This window comes from Ictidomys tridecemlineatus, chromosome 10 (assembly GCF_052094955.1).
Source record: "Ictidomys tridecemlineatus isolate mIctTri1 chromosome 10, mIctTri1.hap1, whole genome shotgun sequence".
Taxonomy (NCBI): Eukaryota; Metazoa; Chordata; class Mammalia; order Rodentia; family Sciuridae; genus Ictidomys; species Ictidomys tridecemlineatus.
Window position 1 is genome coordinate 123,334,962 of NC_135486.1, and position 18,531 is coordinate 123,353,492.

General features: G+C 45.2%; 1 pseudogene; it reads left to right on the top strand.

The window, feature by feature from the left end:
* The first annotated feature begins 1,654 nt into the window (after positions 1 to 1,654).
* Positions 1,655 to 12,550, top strand: LOC101974389 (uncharacterized; annotated as a pseudogene).
* Positions 12,551 to 18,531: the final 5,981 nt, after the last annotated feature.

Sequence of the window (18,531 nt, forward strand, 5' to 3'; positions counted from 1 at the left end):
GGCAGGGCTGTATTGCCCATAGGGATCCTTCAAGGCCCAGAGGCCAGCCAATTCCACTCCCCTGCCCCAGGTGAGTAGATCCTCAGAGAGAGACCAGGACCAAAGGAAGGCAATGAGAGGGATACCTTTGGTCCGGTGTTAGAGTCTGTAAACAAGTCAGGATGGCACCTGGCAAATGTTAGAGTCTGTAAACAAGTCCAGATAGCACCTGGCATTTTGCCAGAGGGAGTGGTTTGTGAAGTTAAGCCAGCGAGCCATTAAGTGTGGAGATTCCTTATTGGTTGACTGCTGTATCTAGTTTATGTTAATTAAGATAAGCAGTGTGGAATGTATAAATACCGCTTCTGTCCTACAATAAATGGCTCCCACTCCTGCTGTATCAATGTACACAAGTTGTTCGTCACCACCACCACCACCCCACCACCCCTGGTTAGTTTGCTGCAGCCGGACTGTGGCAGTCTGGGATTGGGGGGGGGGGTGTCCGTGGGGAGCCAGCAACCATTGGAGGAGACCAGGCTAGGGAGAAGCAGGGGGAGGGCAGGGTCCTGGTAATGACAAAATATCACACTACAAGGGGAACAGAGGGGAGGGACAGGAGGGGAGGCAAGCAAGGGGCCTGAAATCAAGGAACAGGGACAGGGTCCTCAAGAAGGGTGCCTGGAGGCTCCATTCAAGAAGCCAGGCCCAAGAATGGGGAGCCAAGTGCCAGGACCCAGTCCTGGATCCTATGAAAACAGACGGGGCTGGGGAGGGGAGAAAGGGGAGCAAGGGTAGTGGGTGGCGCAGGGAGAGGAGGGCTCAAGGCCAAGGTTCACTGCTGGGTGTCAGGATTGAGGAGCAGGGCCTGGGCAGAGAGAGTCCAAAGTCCCAGGCAAGGGGCACAGCTATGTTTTCCCAAAGGGAGCCCACAGGGCCAAACACCCAGTTCCAGTCCCCTGGCTCTGGAGAGCATCCTGGGAAAGGGATCTTGAAAAGGGGCCCAGCAGGGACAGGGACAACAGGAGAGATGAAGGAGGGTACAGCATAAAAGGCCAGAGGAAGGGTGCTGATGGGGTGTAGGCCAGGACTCCAGAAAGGAGCCCAGGCTAGGTACCAACAGGAGGGCCCAGGCCAGGGAAGGGCAGGGAAGGGCAGGGCTGGGCAGTCCGGTGACAGTAGGATTCTGATGTTCAGGGAAGCCAAAAGGAGTAGGGTACTGGCCCCAGTGAGGCCCGCAGTCCAAGCCCAGGGAAGCACGGAGCAAGAAGGACCCCCAGAGGCTCAAGCAAAGAGGCAGCCCAGGGAATGGAGATCTAAGGGCCAGGGCTTGGGCAGGGGGCTCAGGGCAGTGGACAAGACTTTGGAGGGATGGCAGGGGATCCGGCAGGGGGAAGGCAGGCTCCTGGCCCACGGCGACTGCCAGGTGTCCGGATTCTGGGTGCAGGACTAAAGGCCCAGAGAGAGCAAGGGGCCCAGGCAAGGGATAGGACTCAGTTTTGCATAAGGCACTCTGAACCAGATGAGAATCCAGGGACAGGGACCTGGCAAAGAAGGCCTGGCAAATGAAGGGGGCCAGGAGAAGGGCGATGAAAGGGCACGGTGGGGGATCGTGGAGGGTGCACTGTAGGGAAAGAGTCATGACCCAAGACAGACCCCCAGGCAAGGGACCCACCCAATGGATTGTGATGAGGGACCCAAGGAGCAGGAGACCTGCAAGCGCCAGGAAAAAGCACAAGAGGAAGGGAGGTAGGGGCTGCATGAGGACCAGGAGACAGAGGGAAGCGCCAGGGGCACCTAGGTGAGCCCGCTGGGGGGCCCAAGTTAGGGGCCCCCAGGTCAGTTGCAACACGAAGAGACTCCATGCTATGCCAAGGGACATGAGGGACGCAGTCAGGGGCTCAGACAAGCCCCCAGGCCTGGAGACTGGAGCACAAAGGGTCAGGGTTAAAGAGGGCTGGGTTGGGGTAGGGGCAGCATGAAAGGCCAGAGGGCAGGGGAGGGAAGGGAGGGGATCGCTCAGGGCTGGGTTGGAGCAAGTCCATGTTATCTGCCAGGCCTCAAGGTACAAGCAGTGAAGGCGACTCAGGTGACTGGCAGAGCTGTGTTTCCCACAGGGAGAATTCAGGGTGCAGAGACCAGCCAATTCCGCTCCTCCGCCCCAGGTGAGTAGATCCTCAGAGAGGAACCTGGACCAATGAGGGGTAAAAGAGGGTACTGTTTGGGGATACCTGGCTTGTGCAGGTTGGTGGGGGAGCTCTTATATGGCGCCAGCCAAAGTAGAGTGGACTCTTGCCCTTCCAGGCAGGAGACCCCTTTCACCTGGGTGTGGGGAGCTTGTATATCGCTGCAGCCAGGATACAGGGGACACGCCTGGCAAGGTGAGAGACCCCTCCTACCTGTGTGTCAGGGTAGCTTGTATATCGCCACAGCCAGGGTAGAGTGGATTCACCCCTTCAGGCGGAAGACCCCCCCACACGTGGGTGTCAGGAGGAGCTCTTATACTGCCTCAGCCAGGGTAGAGGGGACTTGCCCCTCCAGGCGGGAGGCCCTTGCCACCTGGATTAAGGGATGAAGCTTTTATACCCTTGCAGCCAGAGTAGTGGGCATTTGCTCCTCCAAACAGTAGACCCCTCCCACCTGGGTGTCAGGGGGAGATCTTATACCACCGCAGCCATGGTAGGGGGTACTTTCCCCTTCAAGAGGGAGACCCCTCCCACCTGGGTGGCTGGGGAGCTCCTATACCACCGCAGGCAGGGTAGAGGGAACTCTCCCCTCCAGATGGGAGACCCCTTCCATCTGGGTATTCTGGGGAGCTCCTATGACACTGCAGCCAGGGTAAAGCGGACTTGCCCTTCCAGTCGGGAGACCCCTCCCACCTGGGTGTCTGGGAGAGCGTGTATACCACTACAACCAGGGAAGAGGAGACTCGTTGCTCCAGGAGGGAGACCCCATATTCTGGGTGTCAGGGGAGCTCCTATACAGCCAGAGCTAAGGAAGTGGGGACTCACTACAGGTGGAAGATCCCTTCCTCCTAGTTGTCAGCGGAGTTCATAGACTGCCATAGCAGGATAAAGGGAACTCGCCACTGGAGGCAGGAGGGGACCTCCTATACCACTGCAGCCAAGGTAGGGGGGACTCGCCTCTCAAGGATGGAGACCCTCCCACCTGGATGTCAGCGGGAGAGCCAGGGTGGAGAGGACTCGACCTTCCAGGCGAGAGACCCATCCAACCTGGTTATCAGGGAAAGCTAGTAAATCACTACAGCCAGGGTAGAGGGGACGCCCCACTTCAGGAGGGAGACCCCTCACATCCGGTTATGGGGGGAGCTCCTAAACCAAAGCAGCCAGAATAGAGGGAACTCTCCCCTCCAAGCAGAAGACCCCTCCCACCTGGGTGTCTGGGAGAGCTGATACACCGCCTCACCAGGGTAGAGGGGAGTCACCCCTCTAGGCAGGAGACCCCTCCCACCTGGGGGTCAGGGGAAGCTCCTTAACCTCTGCAGCCAAGGTAGAGTGGACTCACCCCTCCAGGCGGAAGACCCTTCCCACCTGGGTGTCAGGTGGAGCTCATATACCCCGGCAGCCAGGGTAGAGGCAACTCGCACCTCCAGGCCAGTAACACCTCCCGCCTGGGAATGGGGATAACTCCTATACCGCCTTAGCCAGGGTAGAGGGGACTCGCCCCTCTAGGCGGAACACCCCTCCTACATGGGTGTCTGGCAAGAGTGGGTTCTTATACAGCTGCAGCTGGGGTAGCTGCGACTCGCCCCTCCAGGCAGGAGACCCCTCGGTACTGAGGGAGGAGGGGGCTCTTATACCCCTGCAGCCAGGGTTGAGGGCACTCCCACCTGGGTGTCACCGGGAACTTGTATACCACCTTAGGCAGGGTAAGGGAGACTCGCCCATCCAGGCAGGAGACCCCTCCCACCTGGGTAATCAGGGGGAGTTACTCTACCGCTGCAGCCACTGTAGAATGGACTCGCCCCTCCAATCGGGAGACCCCTCCCACCTGGGTTTGTGGGGGGAGCTTCTATGCTGCCACAGCCAGAGTGAGCGAACAGTGCGCGGAAGACCCCTCCCTCCTGGGTGTACTGGGACCTCTTACATAGCAAGAGCTAAAGTAGAGGGGATTCGCACTTCCAGGTTCTTCCATTTACAGCACAAGTTTTCTTAACTCTGTATATAAAGTATGTTCACGCCAAATTATGCCATTATACATGCACTCTCTTTTATTTTACATTACAATTCTTAATACACATATATACCACAATTTTTCATATCTCTGTTTGTATATAAGGTATGTTGACACCAACTTCAAATCTTCTTACATATATTTTGTATAATGATAACCATCACTTTCCCCCATCCTTGCTATTCCCCTTCCCCTCCCTTTCCCTCCCACCCCTCTTCCCTATCTAGAAATAATCTTCCTCCCATGCTGTCTCTCCCTACCCCACATTGAGTCTCTCCCCCTTATATCAGAGAAAACATTCAGCATTTGTTTGTTTGTTTGTTTGTTTGTTTGTTTGTTGGAATTGGCTAACTTCACTTAGCATAATCTTCTCTAACACCATCCATTTACCTGCAAATGCCATAATTTTGTTCTTTTTTAGTGCTGAGTAATATTCCATTGTGTATAAATTCCACGTTTTTTTAATCCATTCATCCACTGAAGGACATCTAGGTTGGCTCCACAGTTTAGCTCTTATGAATTGTGCTGCTATAAACATTGATGTGGCTGTGTCCTTGTAGTATGCTGCTTTTAGGTCCTTTGGGTATAATCTGAGAAGAGGAATAACTGGGCTTTTTTCACCTGCTTTTTCACTTTGTTTTATCTTTGAAGTGTTAGAATTCATTGGGCTTTTTTTGTTTGTTTGATTTTATACATATAATATCATAATTATATAGTATGTAATAATTATAAATAAAATATTAAAATGTATAACTATATATTATAATTATATTATAATTTACATATATTATAGTATATTATATAGTATAGTTATATATAATATATATTATATATATTATGTTATAATTATATAATTATATTACACATAAATACATAAATTATATTATGTAAAATTATTATATTTATGTAATATGAAATCATTACAAATATACAATCATGCACAATTACATACATAATCATATGTAAATTATAGTTATACATAATATAATTTTATCTAATTATATATTACATATAAATATATTATGTAATTAGTAATTATTAAATATTACATAATATAACAGTAAATATATAAATTATGCATAATTATATATATAACATAATTATATATTATATTTAGATATAATTATACATGTAATTATAATATATATTATATATAATTATATATAGATAATTTTATATGTAATTTTATATATCATTTTTGTTGTTTTTCATCTGTTATTTCACTTTGTTTTATCTTTGAAGGGTTTGGGGTTTTTTATTTATTCAATTTTATGCATATAGATAATAGTATAATTTTATATATATATATATATCTCCAAGAGTCAATCAGCACAGATACACACATAATGGAAAAAAGCAAAGACAAAATCTTAATGGAAAACGAAGAGGTTATTTCCTAAGAGGTGGCCAAAACTGTTGATAAGGATGAATATTCACTACCTCTCCCACACCATCTTTCTTTGCCTTTGTTCCTGGACTGTGTACCCCTTAGAGAGAGAGCAAGGGTTGGGGAGTTGTTAAACTGGTCTTCTTGCAGCACCAACCTCTTGCTCTTAGTTGGTGTGCCTGGGCCAGGCCTCTGCACTGTTCTTATGCTGACAGTACTTATCCTGGTCCTGAGAAGAAAATCAAGAAGAAAAAACTTTTTAAAATTTGTTTTAATTAGTTACACATGACAGTACAATGATCTTGACATATCATACATTTGAATCAGATGGGGTATAATTTCTCATTTTTCTGAGTGTACGGGTTGCAGAATCACACTGGTCATGCAGTCATGTATATACATACAGCAATAATAATGTCTATTTTATTCTGCTGTCCTTCCTTTCCCCCCTTCCCCTCCCCTCCCCTCCCATCACTTCTCTCTACCCAATCTAATGTGACACACTTTTCTTTTCCCTCACATCGTCATACATGTATTCTATATAATGATGAGGGTCTCCTTCTATCTTCCGTGCAATTCCCCTTCTCCCTCCCTTTCCCTCCCACCTCTGTTTCCTATTTAGTGGTAATCTTCTTCTCATGTTCTTCCTCCCTACCCCATTTTGAGTCACCCCCCTAAGAAGAAACTTTTGAATTTAAAAGATTAGAAGGGGCTTGACCTTTACTGGGCATCCCCTCACTATAGGAGATCTGCTATGCAGAGAAGATGATTATGGAATTGAGAGAGGTCATGACCCCAGTGAAGGTGAAAAAGGAGAAAGGGGAGGACAATTTCCTAAGTCAGACATCCAACCAACAAGCACATTCTGAGAACATCAAAGTTGGGACCCCACAGGAGGAGGCCTCAGGCCTTGATATATCTGAAGAGGAGGAACCGGTATTGAAACTAAGAACCTACCGTTACTGTTACCAAAATCTGAGATATGTAGTAAAACTGAAAACCCCTCACAATATCAGGAAGAATCCAGAAATTTGACACTCAATGACCTGAATTAAGAGAATCATGTGAAACAGGAAATAGGCAAAGAGATGGAAAATAAAGAGGGAGAAGAAAGATTTGAGACTGTTATAGGGAGCTGCTTCAGAAAACATTCAATCTGAATTTAAAACAACTTAGAGGGCTTTATTGCCTGGTCAGGGATGGTCACCCCTAGAGACCGAAGTTCTGTGGGAGAACAGCAATTTCCTGGCCTGTGTCTTGAGAATTTAAGGATGAAAACTACAGCTCAGGGAGTTTCCTTAGCATCATGTAAGCAAGCCAATCACAGAAGCTAAAACAGTAGTTAGTGTAACCTGAGAGCCCTAAGCAGGACTGGAATTTTCCAGTTAGCAAGCAGATTACAGAAGCTGAAAAAGCAGTTAGCAGAGCAGCTCAGACAACTGCATTTTGGGTCTGAATTCAAGCAGGGGGGTTAGCAGGGGCAAGAATCTATTTGCATTTTATGGGGTACAAAGTACAGAAAACAATTTTTTTAAAATAAGAAAACAGCTTTCATTTCAGTTTCTCAGAAACAGATCTTGTAACAGTTTTTTATAGAAGGCAGCAAAATGGCATTTAGGCCTGGCTATGACAGTTCTGGCATTTTATGTGTAGCATTTGGAGGAAAGACATTAGTCAGAGTGCAAACCTTGTCATGCATCAGCGAATCCACACTGGGGAGAAGCCCTTTGAGTGCCGTCAGTGTGGAAAGGCCTTTATTCACAGTGAAAACCTTATTGTGCCTCGGAGAATCCACACTGGACAGAGACCATAAGTTTGCACAAAATGTGGGAAGGCTTCCACACTCAGCTCAAATCTGACTGTACACCAAAAATATCCACTCCTTAGAAAAAATCTTTAAGTGCATTGAATATAAGAAAGCCTTCAGTTAGGGCTGACAACTCTCCAAGCACCAGAAAGTCCACATCACAGAAAAGTGCTACATCTACCCTGGGGAGAAGTCCTTTGCTTGTACTGATTGTGGTAAAGCCTTCACCCATAGTGCAAGTCTTATTGTCCATCAGCAAAGCCATACTGGTGAGAAGCCATATGAGTGCAAAGCATGTGGGAAAGCCTTCAATTGTTTTTCACAGCTTATTGTGCACCAGGGAATTCACACTGCAGAGAAACCTTATGACTGCCATGAATATGGAAAGCCTTCAGTCAGCTCTCTTGCCTTATTGTCCATCAGAGAATTCAGAGTGGAGATTTTCCTTGTGTGTTTAATGAGTGGGAAGGCCTTCATGTGTAGTTCATATCTTCACATGTAGTTCATATCCATCTTCAAATGGACTCATCAGAGAATCCATCATGGGGGAAAATTTTACACATGTAACTAATGTGGCAAGGTTTTCATGCAAAGGTCAAGACTTAGTGTGCATCAGAGAATCCACACCGGGGAGAAGCTCTATGACTGTGAGAAGTGTGGTGCAGGTTTTTATTTTATTTTATTTCAAACTCAGTCCTCATGTGACACCAAAAAAATTAACATACTAACCCATCTTGTTGCATAATATTATGGACCAAACTATATGTGCCTTGACAAAACTCCATTTTACCCTGAGACTCCATTTGATATAAGAATTCTTCTCCCGTGAGAAAACCCCACCTCTGCCACCTTTTGCTAAACGCACTCTGTTTCTCAATGCATTGTGGTTGAAAAATGTTTCTTTCATTCTAATACAACGTATTATTAGGAAATGCATTTGTAAGATATTCTCACTTTAATTCCCATTTTTCTTGGGCAGGGGACTGTACCCTGACATGGGTCATTCTGACTCACTTCCTACATCGCCATGGTTTTGACTTACTGGTGACTTATAGTTTGGGGCTATAAAAGGGATATCCTACATTTTGCAAGGGGTCAAGGGATGCAGAGGTGACTTTCTTGCTGCCCCTTGTCCTGCCAACAAATAAAACTTCCATGTCTTGCTTCAAGACTGACCTAGTGATTTATTTCAAATGTACCACAACAATAAGAAAGAGTGAGGAAGATCCTCAGCTGCTTGTCATAACATACTACCTGCCAAATTAGACACCTCTTTGCAATTTTCTTTCTTCTTTGTAAAAACATGGTACAGTTTTCAGGAAGGCAGCACAAATAAGAATTTCATAGGTTAATTTAAGAAACTAAGTAAAGGAAAACTAAGCACACAAAGGCAAGGATTTTGTTTTAACTCCATCATAAACAGTTGTTTTTTCTGAATTGGAATGTGGCTTTCTTAGGAATGGGTCATACAAAGATAGTTTGGGGAAAAGGTCTTTTTTGCTTAATTTTGTTTTTTAAAACTCTGGTAATTGCTTGAGCAACAGGCAAATTGTTTTTCCTTTTTGAACTCTGGAGCTTTGACCTTTGTATTATAGTATTCTGAGTTAAGTGATGACTCATTAAGGAAACCTTTTGGGGTAGGCATTCAACAGTGACTCATCTATGAATATAAGCTTTACATTCCCTAGGTAATTTTAAAAAAGAAAAGAAAACTATCTACAGCTCCTAAAATGGGCAGAAATATAAAACAGCCTTTTCCCTTATTGTTTATGCCTCCTGAACCTTAGTATAGTAAAGCTCTGGGGACTTCCTAGGAGTCTCTTCTGATCATTCCCCCAGGCTGCAAGGCCAGGTGCTCAAGGATTGATGGAGACAATACACCAGCTACATTCATTTGCTAAGATTGACAACTCCCATCAAACTTCTCCACCTGCAACCGCCCCCCTCCCAATTCCCATAGCATTCCTTCTAGGTGAGATGCAACTAGCATGCCCCTTCTCTGATAGAGGAATCAAAGAATAAAACTCAACTAGAGACATCTTAAAAAACAAAACAGTCTTATTTGTGTTGCTCATCAATCTGCTATCTGCAGTAATTGGAATCACAGCTGGTTGTAATAGCACCCCACTTCCCTTCTCACCAGTATAAGGTAGGATAGAATTGGAAGTACTGACAATCACAGTTTTGTCCAGACAGATTAGACTGATGTACTCCCAGGAGGGACTAATGTAGAGTTCTAAATGGGAAGTTCCCAAGACTGGCAGCTGGCAGCTAGCTCTGATCAGAACTTTATAACCTTACCTGGCAGTATGTGCACCTGAGAGATTTTATCAGCACACTCTAGGGCCAGGAAAATGCAATCTCTGCTGGGTATCTACATCTTAAGACCTCCAAAGAAATCCTTCCACAGGGTGAGGCAACTAACCCTCCACAGATCCACTCCTAGGGTGAGATAACTAGCCCCACAAGTCTCACCCATTTCAGCACCCACAAATGTGATCTTCTTTGGATCAGATACCAGATGCAATTGCACACACCTGACCAAATTCTGGGCTCTCCCCAGCTGGTCCCATGTGCTGCCAGACCCAAGGGGAAAGAAAGCCACAATCCCTTCCATATCCTCAACCTGAATCTCCTTGGGCACAATCCCCTCTGTGCCCATTTTTGTTGGGCCCCACCAGAGACACTCTAGGCCGTGTTGCAGGTGCTTTCTAGTAAGACTCTATGGTCTCCTGGGCAGCTTCAGCAGAAAGTGCCAGTTCAGCAACTTCAGGATGGCTTCCACCTCAGCCCTGCGCTGAGAAACTGAAAAACAGAGATTTTCAAACACCAGCTCACCACACAGCCTCTGATTCAGTTAAGATTAGATTGCTTTTCTGTTTCACAGGATTACCAAAAATTTTCACTGTGTTTCTCTCCTTTTATGCATGTGTCACCCCTCCTCTCTTCGATAAACTGGAGCCACTGGCACCACTGGCCTGGCTCCAAGTACTTTTTCTTGTCCTATGTACAATGCAATTGGATTTCTGTGTCTCTTCAATCCTTTTACTGTCTGATGTTGAATTTCAGTGAATCCCCTCCGTCATCCACCTCACTGAGAAGGTGTACTCCTGCGGCATGAATTCTGAGCCATGAAGCAGCTGTAAAATACACCCTTCCTCTGTTCCACCATTTTTCCTTCTCCCTAAATACAAGTTTCTAAAAATATGTCTTTGAGCACTTATATCATTTTTGCTGCTTGATCGAGTCTATTGTTGAGGCCTTTAGCTGAATTTATTTAACTTATTGAGCTCTTGTTTTCAAGATTTCTGTTTGGTTATTTTCCAGAATCTCTTTTTGCTGAATTTCTTTCATTATCTTTCTTTTAATTTCATCTGTTTGTATATATTCTCTAGATCTCATTGAGCTTTTCTAAAATCATTCTTTTACATTGTTTATCAGACATTTCATTCACTTCAATATTTTGGGGACTATTACTAAAGAGTTATGATCTTTCAGAGGTGCTAGGATACCTTGTGGGGAGCCACAATAAATGACCACACCCTTCCAGTCCTGATGCCTCAGATTCTGACCAACCACTGCATTTGCTGTGACTTGGGCAAGGTCTAGCTCGGATAATAAGGGATCTTCCTTGTGGGTATGCCCCTAAGGTTGAGTTACACTCACCCATCCCTTGTAGTCCTGCCCCTTCTGCCCTTTTTTGGATAGAACTTTCTAAGAACAAGAGTTCCCCCAATAAAAGCTCACTTCTGAACGTGTCCCCTCTCTCTCACCTGCCTCTTGTGATTTTCTCTTGCTCTCCCATTTGGGAAGCCTGAGGCCGAGAGTGGGGAAGCTGTCCTGAAACTTGTGTAAAGGCAAATTGTGTCTGTGTTTTATTTGGTGTCCCTGCAAATTCACAAGAGCGGTCTTAAGTTCAGCTGTCCGCATGGGGGCAGCACCTTGTTTTTCCATATTTCTTGCATCCCTACGTTGAGATTTGTGCTTCTGATACAATGGATATTTCTACCATTTTTATGGAATGGCCTTCTTAGTAAGTAGCTTTCTCCTGAATTTGTGTCTTAGGGTATTGCAATGTTGAGTTTATTTGTAACTGAACACAGTAATATAATATCCCTGTATCTTCCTTGACTGTAATCAGTGAATTTGGACACAATGATTACCATATCAGAATCACAGAGGCCCACTGTCTTTGTGGTCAACAGTAGTACACACCAGAGGTTGAACAGGAGTAAGGTATAGTTGGAGCTGGGCAAGATTTCTCTCAGCTCGTGTTCTCATGGAAGCAAGTAAAAAGCACAAGGCAAAGCTTATCTCCGGACTTTCTTAAGCTGCATACTCTGCGGACATTCCAATAGGCATAGCCACAGTATTGTTCAAGACAGCCCCATAATACCCCTACAGGTGGGGGCAGCAGCAGAACCACAGAGTATATTCCCTGCCTTGTAAGTGACAGGTACCAGGACACAGTGCTGGAAACAGGAGTGAATGGACTAGTGTGGGTAATTGCCCTCAATTCTAGTCACTCCTGGTCTTGAAGGACAGGATCCCCACGCATCCAATTCTTGAGGGTGTCAGCCTCTGTGCCCCTCCCTGTGGCAACACTCATCCACTTCAGTGCAGTTCTTTCACTGAGTTTGTGTCAGAGTTGTTCTACTAAGCCAAGTGTATTAGTCAGTGTTCTCTAGAGGAACAGAATCAACAGGTAGTATAATTATAAAAAGGGGATTTATTAGGTTGGCTTTCACAATCAGTAGCTGGATAATCCCCAATGGCTGTCTCCAGGCTGGAGATCTGGAAGAACCAGGGACGCGCCCGGGGCTGCCAGGGCGCCCTATGCGCCGCCGCCGACCACCACTGCCAACACCTACTTGTGGCTCCACTGGCCCGACTTTTGCTGCCCGCCTCCAGGGCAGCCGCCTGGGGCAGCGGCCAGATCCTACTGGCAGCCACCGCCCAAAGCGTCCCTTAGCGCAGCCTGCTCCCGACACACCCGGGGCGCCTCGAGAGCCGCGCAGGCTGTGCGGTCACTCTACTCAGCGATCGTCGCCATGGCCCTCCAGAGCACGGCCATACCAACGCATCGAGGCTGGCGGGCAGAACTTCATCCGCCACGACCTGTCGCTCAAGACTGCTTTAAGATGGTGCCCCGCGATGAGGACGACCCAGGGAAAGGTAACTACTGACTCTGGATCCAAACTTTGAGAAGATGTTTGACAACGGAAACGAAGAGAAAGCGGCGCTTCAAGGCCAGCGGCAGCTCTGCGTTGGTTGCAGGGACGTCCAAGTCAGAAGAAGGGCTGTCCTCTGGACTGCGAACCACAGTGGGTTGCACATCGGAGGGAGACAGCCCTTCCTCTATGCTTCTGCCAGCGCAGTCGCTTGAGCCAGAGGGCGCTAAGCGCCCCGTGTCCCCTCCGGGTGGCCCGGTGCTGGCCTCCGACCCCCTGCCTCAGCTCCTTCTTTAGCACCCTAAGCGTGGACTGCAGCGGGAGCATCCAGCACGCTTGCCCCACAGCCTCCACCTGGGGGTCCGGGGCCCTCAGCTGCCCTCCAGCAGCGCCTTCCCTGCCCCCTCCATCTCCGAGGCTTCCGCGGAAACCTTATCGCTGAGCACCAGCAGCGGCAGCAGCCAGCGATCTTTCTACTACAGCCCCTTCCTGGCTGGGGCCAGTGCAGCTACTCAGTAGCCCCTTCTAAAACCTTGGCAAGGTCAAGAACTACCCGCGGGAGGGCTCTGAGGTGAAAGACCTTGCTTCTCAGACTTCCACAGCACACCTGAGTCCCGGGCTGTGCGGATTCCCAGTCCCGGGTATGGGGAGGCTAAGGTTCTGCATTTCTTTGAGCTCCCGGGTGATCCAGTTACTACCGTGGAGGAACCAGGTGGCAGGGAACTCCTAGACCCCAGCAAGCTTTACACATCTTCTAGAGATGGGCCTCTGGGGAGAAGACCACCTGCATTCCAAGGCAGGTAGCCTTAGAGCTCTGTGAGGGCAGGGACTGGGTCTATAGGCTTGTCGCTTTATGCCAGGGGGTGGGCTCAAAGGTGCTCAGACAGCTGGAATAAGCCCTGAAGCGGCTAGGTGGTAAAGGTCAGCAGCTGGCACCTGAAGGTGGTGGCTGGACCCAACAGCCAAATGCTCCCTGAGCAGCTGGCTATGTCCAGCAGCTTTCTGGTTTTTCTAGAAAAGCCAGGTAATTTGGCTTTTTATAGGAATTCTCCAACTTTGTGTCCTTGGCCTCCAGTTAAAGTTTCTATCAGTGTGCCAGGAAGCACTACAAATCCTTGAGCTGTGCCTAGCTCACTGTGCAGACAGTCCTAGGTACCAAAAATTGTTCTAGACTCAACAGTCATGAGCCCACAGAAACCTCACCTCACAGGAGTGGCAGCAGAACCTTGCTTTCAATGCAAGGGATTTGGGCTTTTAAGATGAGAGGTGATTTGCCCAAGGTCCCAAAGAACACATGGTGGAGCTGGGCCTGGCTCCAGAGATGGTGCTGGTAACATGCATCCTGGCTGTTAAACAAACTGCATCATGGGCAGACATAAGTAAGTAGGCATAGCAGGAACTGGATCTCACTTGACCAGAGATTCTGGTTGAAATGGAAGTCCCTGGCAATGCTCCCCCAAGCAGAAAGTGGACCCCACCAGCTCTGCCTCACTCTCTGCCCAAATCCAAGGTCTCCGGTGACTGCTGAACCAATTGATGATGGCAGCCTGGCAGCCTGCCCCTCCTAGTCTGTCCCTCTTAGCTCCTGTCCTGGGTGTTTCTTTGCCTAAGAAAGTATTGTCAGAACTTTATTAAAAATAATTTTAAAGTGGAATTTTATAGTTTTTAATATGATAAACCATTTGTGGTCAAAATCTTTAAAACTAATGATTTTATGTATCTTAGCATCCCCTTTCACTTCTCAGAGGCATCTTGCCTTGCATAACTCTGACATTCCCTCTTACACCCAGCAGAGACCTGGTACATAACATGGCAAACACTTGGTCATTATTTGTTGAATAGCAAATTATTTTAAAAGTGCTAATCAAAAATGAATGGTTGTTGGATTCACAGGAACAGCGTTCCATTAATGAGTTGCCTTTCTGTCGTGTTTTTTGAGTTTTACTCTGGGGTTTGAAATTTTCTAGAAACAGGACTACATGCACATTATTAAAAAAAAACTTTTTTTCTGAGTATTCTTTAAGATACAATATTTTTTAAACTGTTATTTTGAAATAGAGCAAGTAGGAAAAATTATTAGCTTATGAGGTAAAGATCATGCCACCATTACTTTTTAACCATTATGCAGAAAGACAACAAGAGACTACCTACTCTCTTACTCTGTGTACAGAAAGCCATTTTTATGGATAATTTTGTATGTAAGCAAGCATATGAACTTTTATGAATATTGTTTCTAGCACAATTCTATATTTGTGAATTAATTTATAATGTGAACCAGGGCAGCAAAGAAAAAAACAATCTTGGGAAAGAAAACTACATGCTAAGAAGGATAACAAGAAATAAACTCTAGAGGCTGGGGATGTGGCTCAAGTGGTAGCACGCTGGCCTGGCACGCGTGCGTCCCGGGTTCGATCCTCAGCACCACATACAAACAAAGATTCTGTGTCTGCCGAAAAGTAAAAAAATAAGTAGATATTTTTTAAATTTTTTTTAAAAAAGAAATAAACTCTAAGTTGGATGGGGGGAAAAACTGAACAAACTACAAAGGATCCAGCTATCCTACTACTGGCTATATACCCAAAGATTATGAAATCTGTATGCTGAAAAGATATCTGAATTCCCATGTTCATTTCAGCATTATTCACAATAGTCAACATATAAAATCTATTTAATTGTCTATCAATGGTTGAATGTATAAGGAAATGTGGTTCTGACACAGAGTAGAATACTATTTAGCCTTAAAAAAAAAAAAAGGAAATCTTGCCTTTGGGAACAATGTCAATGAACCCGGAAGACATTATGTTATGTGAAATAAGCCCATCCCTGAAAGATGCATGCTAAATGATCTCACTAATACATGGAATCTAAAAAATTCAGACTCACAGAAGCAGAGAGTAAAATGCTAGTTACCAGAATCTGGGTGAGAGAGGGTGGTTATTGGTGAGATGTAGGTCAAAGGACATAAAATCCCAGTTAGACCAAAGGAATAAATTCAAGAGATTTATGATATGCATCATAATGACTATAGTTAACAACTATGTAGTGTATTCTGGAAATTGCTGAGAGTAGATTTTAAATATACCACAAAAAAATTATGTGTGAGGTAATACATATGGTAGTTAGCTTCATTTATCCATTCCACAATGTATACATATTTCAAAATATTTTGTATATTTTAAATTTTTGTTATAAAAAATAAGTTTTTTAAAATAATAGTGTTCAGTGTCAGAATCAGGGTAATACAGTTTCCAAGGTCAGGGTGAGGATAAGAATTAGAATCAAGGTTAAAATGAGCTTTGTGGTCAGAATCAGAGTTTGTGGTCAGGGTAAGTCAGAGTTAAGGTCAGATTAGGATCAGGATTGTAACATAGTGAGGTACAAGAGTATAAAAAACAGAGTTAGGGTCAGTTAAGTCAGAATAAGGAGAAGGGTAAGAACCAGGATAAGAGTCATAGCCAGGGTCATAGTCTGGTGGATTTTCTTTGGAAGGGTAAGTGTTAAAGTCAAAGTTAGAATTAGGTTCAGTGTAAGGGACATCCATGAAAGTGAGTGAGCATATGAGTTGGTATCAGGGTCAGGTTGAGGGCCTGAGTGAAAGGTAAGTGTGTTCATCAGATTTTTGTCACTGTGACTAAAACAAGAACAACTTAGAGGAGGAAAAGTGTATTTGGACTTGCAGTTTCAGAGGGTCTCCATCCATGTTTGGCTGGAAGGAAGTGGCAGAGGAAAGCTTCCAGCTCATAGCAGCCAGAAAGCAGAGAGAGAGAAAAAAAAATATCAGGGACAAAATATAATCCCCAAGGCTATGTCCCCAATGGCCTACTTTCTCCAGCCACATCCCACTGACCTACAATTACAATCCCAGTAACTCATTTAAATTATTAATCGGCAAGTGGTTTAATCTTCTGATGATATTACAGACATTCCTACATTTCCTAACATATGAGCTTTTCAGGGGACACCTTATATCCAAATCATAACAGTAACTGGGTGAGAGGGAGAGTCAGGGAAGTATCAGGGTGTGGGTCAGGTTCATGATAAAGTTCAAATCACCAACAAGGTGAATGAGGCTGATGTTCGGTTTATGGTGTCGCTATGTTGAGCATAAGATTCATGATCAGAGTCAGGTTCTGGAATCAAGATGAGTTATTTGCAGTGTCCTTGCTAGGGTGAGGTTCTGGGTCATGCTCATGAACATAATGAAGGTCAGAGATAAAGGTCAAGGTAATATTCAGGTAGGTGTCAGGATCACAGTCAGGATTAAAGTTAGGGTCTAGTTCATCATGAGGAGCAGTGTGAGGTTGAAAATAATGTCTGTCATGTTCAGGATCATTGAGGGTAAGGTGTCTATCCTGTTCAGGGTTAAGAGCAGGTAGGAAGCAGGGTGTGAGAGTTGAAGGAGAATTAAAAGTGAGTTCAAGTTCAGGGTCAGCCCTAAAGTGAGAATCAACATCAAAATAAGAATAAAGAAGGGTTATGGCTGTAATAATTCACCTATTTCTAGAATTGATTCAGGCACTGCTGTCAAACAAAATAAGCATTATCCTTTTTGCTATTTCTGGTTAATTTTTCAGAAATAATAATGGATTGAGGGTATTCACTGCTTCAGTAACTTTATTTTTATTCTCATGGATCACCAGATCCTGATGATTCATACCACCATTTCTGAAAAGACAAAATTTTCCAAATTTTACTTCTAAATAGACTTCTAAATAGACAAATAATATGAATGCTAGAATACGCAGAGTCATCAAAAGGTTTTCTGTCAAAAAAGAAACTTTTTTGCAATGTCTCCAATTCACACAGCTTACAAACGGTTGAAATGGAGTTAGATGTTGAATTTTCCACCCGCTGTAAGAATCTTTTGTACCAAAACTTATACTTATGTCACTATACGAAATATAAAATACAAAATTTCATTCCCAAGCAAAATATTTTCAAATAATAATTTTTTTAAAGTATTTCTTACCACATGCCTGTTAATTGGTTATCTTTCTTTGAACACTTGAGGAATGGTCATCTAAATAGTTCCCAAGGTTAGATAGTTCTAAATTTAAGAGCATCTTTGCGAATTGAACCAAAGTAGCTTCCAACTATTCCTTTCAGCTACACTGCACACAGCAACAGTGTAACTCCAATAACTTTTTTCATGTAGTTTCTCCATCACTTTCTTCCACTCATGCACACTAGTCCAAAGGAGAGGATGTTGACTACTGTCCCAGTGAGTGAGCACCAGGTCCCAGTTAACAGACTGAGATTTTTCTGAGGGGTACAGAAGACAGGCACTGGCCCCTGCCTAGGGCACCGGCTCCACCTCAGAGGTGCTCGCAGCCTCTTTCCATTGGAGGCCAGCATTTTCTGGCAGAGTCTGAAGCCTCCACACATCCACACTTTGGAAGAATGGCTAGGGACACTGAACTGAGGTCTGGTTCAGGGTAAACCAAACTGCAAAGGAGAAGAAAAAAAAAAGAGATGGGGGTGCACAGATCTGAGAAAGCCTGCTAGTGACAGGAACTGGGGAACGACGCCTCAGCCCTGAAACTTTCCCCACCCAAGAAGAAACACAGAAAAGCTCTAGGCGGCGCCAAGCGGGATCTGATTGACGTGACCCACCTCCTCGCCCCGCCCCTCTGCCCCGCGCAGTCTCTAAGGCCTCGGGGCTTTCAGACGAGTTAGCGCTGCAATCTAAAACCTTCATTTCGTATTCGTTTTGTTTTTATTCTTTTTAATTATACACAACATTAGGATTCATTTTGACATAATAATAAAAGCATGGAATATAACTTGTTCTAATGCAGTCCCCAGTACTTCCCAATTCCCTTTCCCTCCTATCCTTCCTCCCCCTTCCCTTCCCTGTACCTTACTGATCTATTTACTTATAGTTTTGTGACTTTTTTTTTCATTTCGTTTTTCAAAAGTAATGACCCTGACCCAATTGTGGTTTCACCCCAGAGCTCTAATAGGAGTCAGGAGGTCTGAGAGAAAGGAGGAAAGTG